Raw genomic sequence first — 9,864 nt, 5'->3', positions numbered from 1 at the left:
ACCTCAGTACCTGCCCTCTCTTTGTCGTTGGTACAAACATGTACCGTAAAACCTGAATCACTACCTTCCCCTTGCAGAATATTGGGCACCCGCTCTGTGATGCCCTTTCCCCTGGCACCAGGGAGACAACACAACATGCAGGACTCACAATGATGGTTAAAGAATTGCCTATCTGCAGTTGCCCTAAATAACAACTCCATTTCTTTGCTTTTTCCTCCAGTACAGTCCCTTGCCCATTGGTGTCATTGTCTGGGATGCACTCCTTCAGGGTATTGTCACTTCCAGCAGTCTCTAATAATGAGTACCTGTTTGACCTCCCGGAAACCCCTGCACTTTCTGACTCTTCCTACTTTTCTGGTTGGCCAATCGCCTACAGCCCCGACCTCTCGCTGCTTGTGGGATGACCATCTCTTGGAAGGTACGATCCAGGAAGCTCTCATCCTCCTTGATGCTCCACAGGGACTCCAGCTGCTCCTCAAGCTTGGAAATCCTGAGCTTGAGCTGGTGCAGCTGATGATACTTCAGAAAAACATGGTCACCCAAAACACGTGAAGTTTCCTGAAGTTCCCACCTGGCAATCGATGGAATTTATATGCACACTGTCATTGTATGAAGATATAATTTAAGAGGGGGTATTTTTCCCCTGGGATTTTGAAAAAAACAACCAGAAACAATGGACAAAATCTTGCTGAGGAGCGAGGGTCTTACCCACCGAACCACGTTCCAACCAGGGAGTGGTGAGGCCTACCCCTGGAATCAAGACCCCGGGGTGGAAGTCTCACCTACTGAGAGCTGCTGACCAATCAGAGGCCGGCAGCTCTCGTGTGCTCAGCAGCGCCACTGGAGAGGCCTTTGCTGCTGCTGGAAGGACAGGCACTAGAGTCCCAAGATCGTGGAGTGACCAGGCCACAGGTAAGTAATGTGGGGGAGGAGGGGGATTTTGCCATGTGGGGGTCACAGGGAGAGGGTGCAGGGAGATTGGCAGCAAGGGCAAGGCGGTGGACCTCAGCAGACCCCCTCCCCCCACCCAATCCCCAATACCCAATGTTCAGTCCTTCGATCAGGGACTGAGTGCCTTGATCAGGGCACCACTCCCCCCAAACTCCGGTGGTCCTGAGGTGACAAGCTGGCCGCAGAGTTTCAACTGCTGTACAGGCTGCATGGTGACAGGCCCACCTGCAGCTGGGTTAATAAACTCTTTCGAGTTACCAACAGTCACAGATTGCAACTTCTTTCGAGTACAATCACAGTTCTTGGTTTTTCCAGGAGTGGGACATGAACCCACAACCCTCTGATTCAAAGGCGAGGGTGCTATGAACTGTTAATAACAGTGCTTGTGGGATGAGGCCCTTAAGTAGTGGTTAACTGGCTACTTAAGGGCCTCAATTGGCAGGGGGGCAGGAAGGTTGATGATGGGCCTTCCCGCCCAGAACTTAATCCTGACAGAGTTGGGAAGACAGCAGGGTTCCGGTATGCCACCACCCCGTCTAAGGCTGCAGGGCAGGGCATTTACTGAGGCAGGATGGTGGCATATTGGAACCCCATCGCCTTCCCACCTATGCTAGAATTAAGTTCTCTGCAAGAAGGACGATGGTCAACTTTTCCACCCTTCTGCCAATTGAGGGCCTTAAGTGACCAATTAATAACTACTTAAGAGCATCATCCCACTACCACTGGTAACCCAGCTGCAGGCGGGCCTGACACCATACGATGTGCACAATGGGTAAACTGTCCGTCCAGTTTGTCACCTCTGGAGGGAGGGGGGTCCCTTGATCAAAGGCATTCTGTGCCTGACCGAGAGACTGGACATCGGGAAGGTGAGCACTGCTGAGAGCCAACCCTGCCCCTGCTGCCGACCCCCTCCCCCGTTCCCCTCTTCCCCCACCCCCATATTACTTACCTGTGGCCTGGTTCACTCCGTGATCCTGGGACTACGGTGCCTTTCCTTTTGGTGGCAGCCATGGCCTCCTCAGTGGCGTGCCTGTGCACAAGAGCTGCCAGCCTCTGATTGGCCGGCAGGCTCCTGGCAGGGGGAGACTTCCACCCTGGAGCATTGATTCCAGGGGAAGGGCCCGCTGTTGGACTGTCCACTGCCTGGTAGGCGCATGGGGCCTTCCTGGAAAGAGGAAGCGTGGGTCTCTCGCTGGCTTTCCAGCAGGCAGGCAAGACCCCCTGCACATCAACAAGATTTCACCCAATGTAAATGCCCTTGCCTCCTTCAAGCTCACCATCATCATGAGCACAAGATTCTGGTCAATGAGTTCACTGCAGTAATGCTTGTTGCTGTGCTGTTCTTCCTAGTGATCTTCTGGTAATAATTTTACATCTGAAGAATTAAATGGGTGAAACAAAAAATTGCAGTACTGTGGCATAGAAATTCAATGTACCATTGATCCCACCTATTAAAAACAAGCAATTTCTTAAATATTACTCTTCAGCCTTTTAAGTTATTGATGTTTAGCAGATGCGCAGTAGATCTATGATATCTCTGTGCGCTGTAAAATTCTGCCGCTACAGCTTGTCCTGTCTCAGTTTTTAATTAAGTTGACCTGTCCATGTGTCCCACATGATGTGAACTTGCTGATTCAAATGCTGACTTTTTTGTTTTGAAGTGCAGGTAGATTCAACACGGTCAGAGCATTCCTAACATGTTCTTACATGAGTTTTCTGGCTGCATGCAAGTAACTGTCGCGTATAATAATGGGATAAACCTGTAATTTTTTTTCCTTCCCAGGTGCACAGTGCTTCTTCTCGTGGGCTGGTTAGCTACTGACAAACCTGGGTGAGGGAATGGCCTTAGGTGCAGGATATCACCTGGAAGGAACAGGTAAATCAGTGAGCGGCAGAAATAAATATGCCAATATAATAAAACTTTTGTCCTGAAATGTCAAAGTAGTTTTAACGATGCAAAACTTATTCCAAAATTAAGCATAATTTCAATGTTAGTTGAATTCCCAAAGGAGTCAGCACAGAGGATCCTGATGTTTCTTCTTCACGTAAACTTGTCAAATCTGATGACATGTTAAGAGTAGGCAAAGGAAACAGCCTTGTAAGTTTCAGACAGAAGAGTCCCTCATCTACCTACATTCCTAAATTCTGACACATCTTAAACTAATCATAGCTACTGACGATGATAATTATGGACTATATCAAAAGTTAATTTAGAATTGGTTTCAGTTTTTTAATATTCTTTCACTGGGTGTGAGTGTCACTGGCTGGGCCAGCATTAATTGCCCATCCCTAATTGCCCTTGAGAAGGTGGTAGTGAGCCACCTTCTTGAACCACTACAGTCCACCTAGTGCAGATACACCAACAATTCTGTTAGAGAGGGAGTTCCAGGATTTTGACCCAGTGACAATGAAGGAATGGCGATATATTTCCAAGTCAGGATGCTGTGTGGCTTGGAGGGGAACTTCCAGGTGGTGGTGGTGTTCCCACACACCTGCTGCCCTTGTCCTTCTAGGTGGTAGCAGTCGAGGGTTTGGAAGCTGCCAAAGGAGGCTTGGTGATTTGCTGCAGTACACCTTATAGATGGTACACACTGCTGCTACTGTGTGTCGGTGGTGGAGGGAGTGAATGTTTAAGGTGGTGGAAAGGGTCCCAATCAAGAGGGCTGCATTGTCTGGACAGTGAGTTTCTGCAGTGCATCTTGTAGATGGTACACACTGCTGCCACGGCTTGTCAGTGGCGGAGGGAGAGAATGTTTATGGAAGGGATCCCAATCAAGTGAACTGCTTTGTCCTGGATGGTTTCAAGCTTCTTGAGTGTTGTTGGAGCTGCATTCATCCAGGCAAGTGGAGAGTATTCCATCACACTCCTAACTTGTGCCTTGTAGATGATGGACAGGCTTTGGGGAGTCAGGAGGTGAGTTACTCGCTGCAGAGTTCCCAGCCTCTGACCTGTTCTTGTAACCACAGTATTTTTTTGACTGGTAAAGTTCTGGTCAATGGTAACCCCCAGGATGTTGATAGTGGGGAATCAGTGAAGGTAATGCCATTGAACATCAAGGGACGATGGTTGGATTCTCTCTTGTTGGACGAGATACTTGCCTGACAGTTGTGTGGTGTGAATGTTACTTGCCACTTGTCAGCCCAAACCTGGATATTGTCCAGGTCTTACTGCATTTGGACATGGACTGCTTCAGTATCTGAGGAGTCACAAATTGTGCTGAACATTGATGATTGCACAATGAACATCCCCACTTCAGACCTTATGATGGAAGGAAGGTCATTAATGAAGCAGCTGCAGATGGTTGGGCCGAGGACATTACCCTGAGGAACTCCTGCAGTGATTTCCTGGAGCTGAGATGACTGACCTCCAACAACCACAACCATCTTCCTTTGTGCTAGGTATGACTCCAATCAGTGGAGATTTCCCCCTGTTCCCATTGACTCCAGTTTTGCTTGGGCTTCTTGATGCTACACTTGGTCAAATGCTGCCTTGATGTCGAGGGCAGTCACTCTCACCTCTCTCTGGAGTTCAGATCCTTTGTCCAAATATGGACCAAGCATGTAATGAAGTCAGGGGTTGAAGTTTATTTCCCTCAAGTGCTCATTCAATTTCCTTTGAAGTCTTGATCATTTCTGCTTCGACTGCCCTAGTAGGCAGTGAGTTCCAAGTCATTACCACTCACTGATTAAAAATTTCTTCCTCACATATCCCCATAGCTCTTGCACAAAACCTCAAATCTGCATCCCCAGTCCTTATACCATCAGCTAATGGAAGCAGTTTGATTTTGATAACCTATCTAAACCTGTCATAATCTGCACATCCCTATCAAATCTCCCCTCAACCTTCTTTGCTCTTCAGAAGAACTCTGTTTCTCTCTCCACAGGTGCTGCTAGACATGCTGAGTATTTCCAGCACTTTCTGTTTTTACTTAACTCCAATTGGTGACCTGGTGAAAACATGCAAATAAGATCAGAGCCTCATTCCAAAATGAAAATCATTTCCTTCTCATTATTTTCAGTTCCAATTAGAATCCCAGGTATTGCTCTTATATGACTGAAACCCACTAGGCTCAGTACAAGCTCATCGCCACTCTGAAGAGAGGAGACCGAGATCAGCAGATTCCACATGTCAAGTTACAAGCAGATTGAAAAAAAAGCCAAAGGCTGATGTGGGAGAGGAATTGACGGTCATTGTGATATTTTATTTCCTGCATTTCTGATACTACAGTGTAATGTGCGACATTTCACCTTCACAGTTGCGGTTAAACAGGATTCAGTTTAATGCATGATGTAAATCACACCAAACTGTCAACAGCTGGGACCTTCAATCGCAGTGCAGAATGATAGTTAGTGTTGTGAATTAGTCATAGCTTCAAATAAAGCTGCTTCTGCAGGGGCTGCCTATATAGATAAACATTTGCTACATCCATGATGAATTTCTTGCTACGATCCATCATGTGGAAATAAATTATTTACGTATGCTGTGCATTTTCACATGTGTCCAGATATTCCTGGACCATATGGATCAGCAGTGTAGTCTTACTAAAAAGACTTGTTCTTGGAATTTGATGTCTCTGGCATAGCCAGTGTTTATTGTCCACCTCTAATCGCTCCAAGAAAATGGTGGTGGGCCTTCTTGATTATTTATAATTACTTGCAGTTTGATCTGGGTGAGTGGCTTATTAGATCACTTCAAAGGATAGTTAAGAGGTTAACCCAAAGGTGAGGGACAGGAATCATATATAAAGGCCATCCCAGGTAAGGATGTCAAGGTGCTTCCCTAAAGGACATCCGAAACTCTTCTGCCTATATCCTAACTTGCTCCAAATCCCATTCACCCATCAGCCCTGTGCTCACTAACCTACACAGTCTCCTGGTCCAGAATTGCCTCAATTTTTAAAATTCTCTTCCTTGTTTACTGATGCTTCTATATCTCTGTTACCTCCTCCAGCGCTACCATCCTCCAAAATGTTTGTGCTCTCCCAATAAGGGCCTCTTGCTCATCACTGATATGCCTTGTTCCCTCTTTAGTGGCTGTGGCTTTAGCGGCTCAGGCCCTAAGTTCTCAAATTTTCTCCCTAAAACTCTCCACCTCTTTGTTCTCTTTGAAACTTTTCTCTTTGACCAAGCTTTCGTTCACCTTTTCCTGATATTTCCTTGTGTGGCTCGGTGTCAAATTTTGTTCAATGACTGCTCCTGCGAAGTGCCTGGGATGTTTGAACTACTTTGAAAACGCTATGGCCAGGATTTTCCCCTTGGCGATTTGGGGGCGGGGCCCAGTCGCTGAGGGGATAATGACGCGGGATGAGGTCGGGAGGAATCCCCGACGTCATCCCGGTCCACTTAAATTTTTAGGAAGGCGGGCGGACAGCGAAATCAGCTGTCCGCCCGCCGACCTGTCAATGGCCAATTAAAGTAATTAAAGACCTGCCCGGCCAAGCTTAAGGCGGTCTTCAGATTATTCATGAAACTTCATCCACTGGCGGGATGAAATTTCATGTCCGTTTTGTACAAAATTAATAAAGTGTATGTGTTCTTTATTAACATGTCCCATCTCGTGTGACATTGTCACATGAGGGGGACATGTTAATAATTTTTTAATGGTTCTATTTTTAATGTTTTTGACACTGTCAGTATTCTCCCTGAGACAGCACTTTGCCTCAGGGAGAAGTGCGCTCTTTCATGCACATGCGTGAAAGTGCGCACTTTGACAGCTGGGGATTCCCTCCCCCCCGGAACAGGAAGCACATAGCGCTTCCCGTCGGGGAATTGGCCCGCCCACTCAAAATGGTGGCGGGCTCCGTTTCGGTGGTGGGGGTCGGCTGCCCGCCCACCATCCAAGGGCAAAATTCTGCCCTATATAAATGCAGCTTGTTGTTGTGAAGCAGTTTTATTTTTTTTTTAAGAACAATCCAACATGGTTACTTTTACCATTACCATTTTTAAATTACATTTCTTTTTAAACTGGACTGAAATCCTCATGCTGCAATATGGTTGGACTTAGACTCAAGTTCTCAGTCTGGGCCTCTTGGTTACCATTCCAGTAACATTAACACAATACCATACCTAATTTGCCCAGATAGATTCATGCACTGTAAAATAGAGGGAGCTACTGCAAAAATTTAAAGCTGAGGAAGAGTCATGTGGACTCGAAATGTTAACTCTGTTTCCCTCTCCACAGACGCTGCCCGACCTGCTGAGTTTTCCGGCATTTTCTGTTTTTAGTTGCTTTTAATAAACTGAGCAGTCAAGTTTTGTGATGAGATAGTTTAAGACTTGTGTACAAGATTCAATAATAAATAATCTTAAATTAAATAGTCACAAGGTGTTTCACAGGTGGATAAATTAAAGAAAAATTGTAATTTTGTTGACCCGTCAAGACTAAACAGTCTGTTATACAGTCTGCCCTTTAGGGAAGGAAATCTGCCATCCTTACCTGGTTCTGGCCTACATGTGACTCCAGACTCACAGCAATGTGGTCGACTCTTAAATGCCCTCTGAACAAGGGCAATTAGGGATGGGCAATAAATCCCATATCCCATGAATGAATAAAAATAAAAGAAACTACAGCATTAGCATTTACAATTACAGTTCAGAAATGCACAAAAACTATAGGGGGTGAGACTACCCAAAGTGCTGCAGCAGAATCAACAATGCTGATACACAAACAAAGCCTTAAAGCAGCTGGCAACCTACACAAAAACCCGCAACCCAATATTATCAATGTCAATGGGAATACAGTTGCTTTTCGCACAGAATGAGTTTCCAGCATTTTCCTGCAGGGGTCACTTACAGTAAATTGAAAGAGAAAGTTTTGGCTGATTTTTACTCCTTATAAAAGCCTAGGTAAATTCTTGCACTCCTACCCCTGCCCCTGCTGAAATCAGCCAACACAGTCCAGGCCCAGCCTTAACTGCTCTTACATGTCTTAGCCTCATACCAGGCAGAGCAAGTGAGGCAACACGAGAGCTGGATTTTGTCCGGGGGGGAGGGGGTTGTGTTGGTGGAGGGAGTGGCCATTGACAGTGAACTGGCAGCATTTGCCATATTACCCCTCTGATACTTACTGCAAGTTCAGGATGTTAGAAATGCGCAGACCTATTATTCAGTGCTCTGACAAAGGCTGCGTGGTGGATGCCTCACTCCCAGAGCCAGCAATCACTGAAATCAATGAGAACTTTAAATTTCCCATCTGTAGCGTTGCCGTTAGAAGCCCCATAAAAAGTTACATCTTGTTCATTCAGGTGAAGTTGTGTTTTTAATGGTGATGTGAATACTAAAATTTGAAGATTAGAACTGGCACTGAAAAAATAATTTTATAATCATAGAGAGGTGTTAAATGATTAAGTAGTAGATCTTTTTAAGCTTTTTTTCTTTTTTTTTAAAGAAAAATCAGAATATTTTACTTTTTAACTTTACTCCATTTGTATGTCCCAATCTTTAATTCGTTCTCTGTAAACATTTGTAAAAGTGCTTTTATTCTTCTGATTTTGGTTTCCTGCTTGTCTGTCTGTGAAAATCCTTTAAGGTGATTGACTGGTTGAACAGCCTGATGACATCACTGCTGCTCCATACTAGAAATGCTGAGTAAAGAACTCTGCCATCATTTGAAGAATCACTGCATGGTGATAGAGATCAAATTCTCACCAAGATCATCATTAGATTTCTCAGCAAGATTTGCTCGTGGTCAGTGGCGAACACTTTGTTTTGGTTTCCACTTACAAACCAGATATGTAACTTTACAATATTTCAATGATATTTGAAAACAGTAGCTAACAGTAACAGTCGATAAAAAAACAAAAGACAAGAAAATACAGAGAATCTTTGTTCGTTTGTCTGATTTTATTCTGTTCAAATGACTTCCAATGCTAAAAGGGTATTTTCAGTCCCAACTAGCATTCAGCATTATAACAAGCTATATGACAGCAGAAAAGACTTGTTCTTAAACAAGGGAGAAAAATTATAGCCAATATGGACATGGTCAGGCTACCATACAAAATCTCAGTCAATTGCTATCACATCTCCAGTAAAACAGGCGCAAATGTTTGGTCTAAGTTAAGGCCATAACAAACAGTGTCAAAGGGAAAATACCGGTCTGCCATGAAATCAAATCACTTTACACCTCATTTGATACATAGCTCATTTTTAACAGCACACGCAAAAGGTGAACAACTGGATACACGGCACAGTAACAGGCCTTTCAGCCCAACCAGAAAATGTAGAAACAGAATTGTAATACATGAGTTGCACGCTGGAATATTGTCAGTTATTATAAAATAAGCTCAATAAATTCAAAACAGATTTCCCCACGCCAAAAAAAATCACATCACACCTTACACTGAACTAGTGGTTCACTTGTTTTAACTGTTCATGGTGAGAGTAACACTAATTCCCATGGTGTATCTGCACGCAGATGGCCTCACTGAATTTGGGAAATCTATTTCAGTGTTGCATTCAATTGTTTCTGGCAGGGGGCAGATTCCTATCATGCCCTCCCAATGTAACAGACTTTCTGGATCACAAAAAGGTGCCTTGCTGAGTTTCTACTTATACATCCCAATTCAGGTTGTTCATGCAGTTAACAAGGTATTTGGGGAACTGTTAGAACAATCTTTGTCAGAGCAGGTGGCATTGGAACCAAACTCCCAATTCTTGGAGTTTCCAGCTATGTCCAATTCAATAGGTTGCTCATGTTGACATTTCTCACTCCTGATCAATTTGGATAGCTTTTTGTACAAGAGCCTTCAACCACCTATATAAAACTTTGCATAACTCAGTAACACATTATATGTCAGCTTTTCAACATTTTAATGGTAAACAGCAAAGAATTAGATGAATCTAATCTTTTCTCAATAGGTTACTGCAAATCCATTTTGCTTAATTAAGACTGTCGTGGTACTGCCAAATTTACAG

At 44.4% G+C, this 9,864-nt stretch overlaps 1 long non-coding RNA gene across 1 annotated transcript; it reads left to right on the top strand.

The window, feature by feature from the left end:
- The first annotated feature begins 277 nt into the window (after positions 1-277).
- LOC144680476 (uncharacterized) lies at positions 278-8,654 on the top strand. Its single transcript, XR_013576564.1, has 3 exons — positions 278-912; positions 2,735-2,835; positions 8,500-8,654. It is a non-coding gene; the product is annotated as an uncharacterized LOC144680476 (long non-coding RNA).
- Positions 8,655-9,864: the final 1,210 nt, after the last annotated feature.

Source organism: Cetorhinus maximus, chromosome 5 (genome assembly GCF_964194155.1).
Source record: "Cetorhinus maximus chromosome 5, sCetMax3.hap1.1, whole genome shotgun sequence".
Taxonomy (NCBI): Eukaryota; Metazoa; Chordata; class Chondrichthyes; order Lamniformes; family Cetorhinidae; genus Cetorhinus; species Cetorhinus maximus.
The sequence above is the reverse complement of the archived record's forward strand: the minus strand, read 5'-3'. Positions and strand labels throughout refer to the sequence as shown.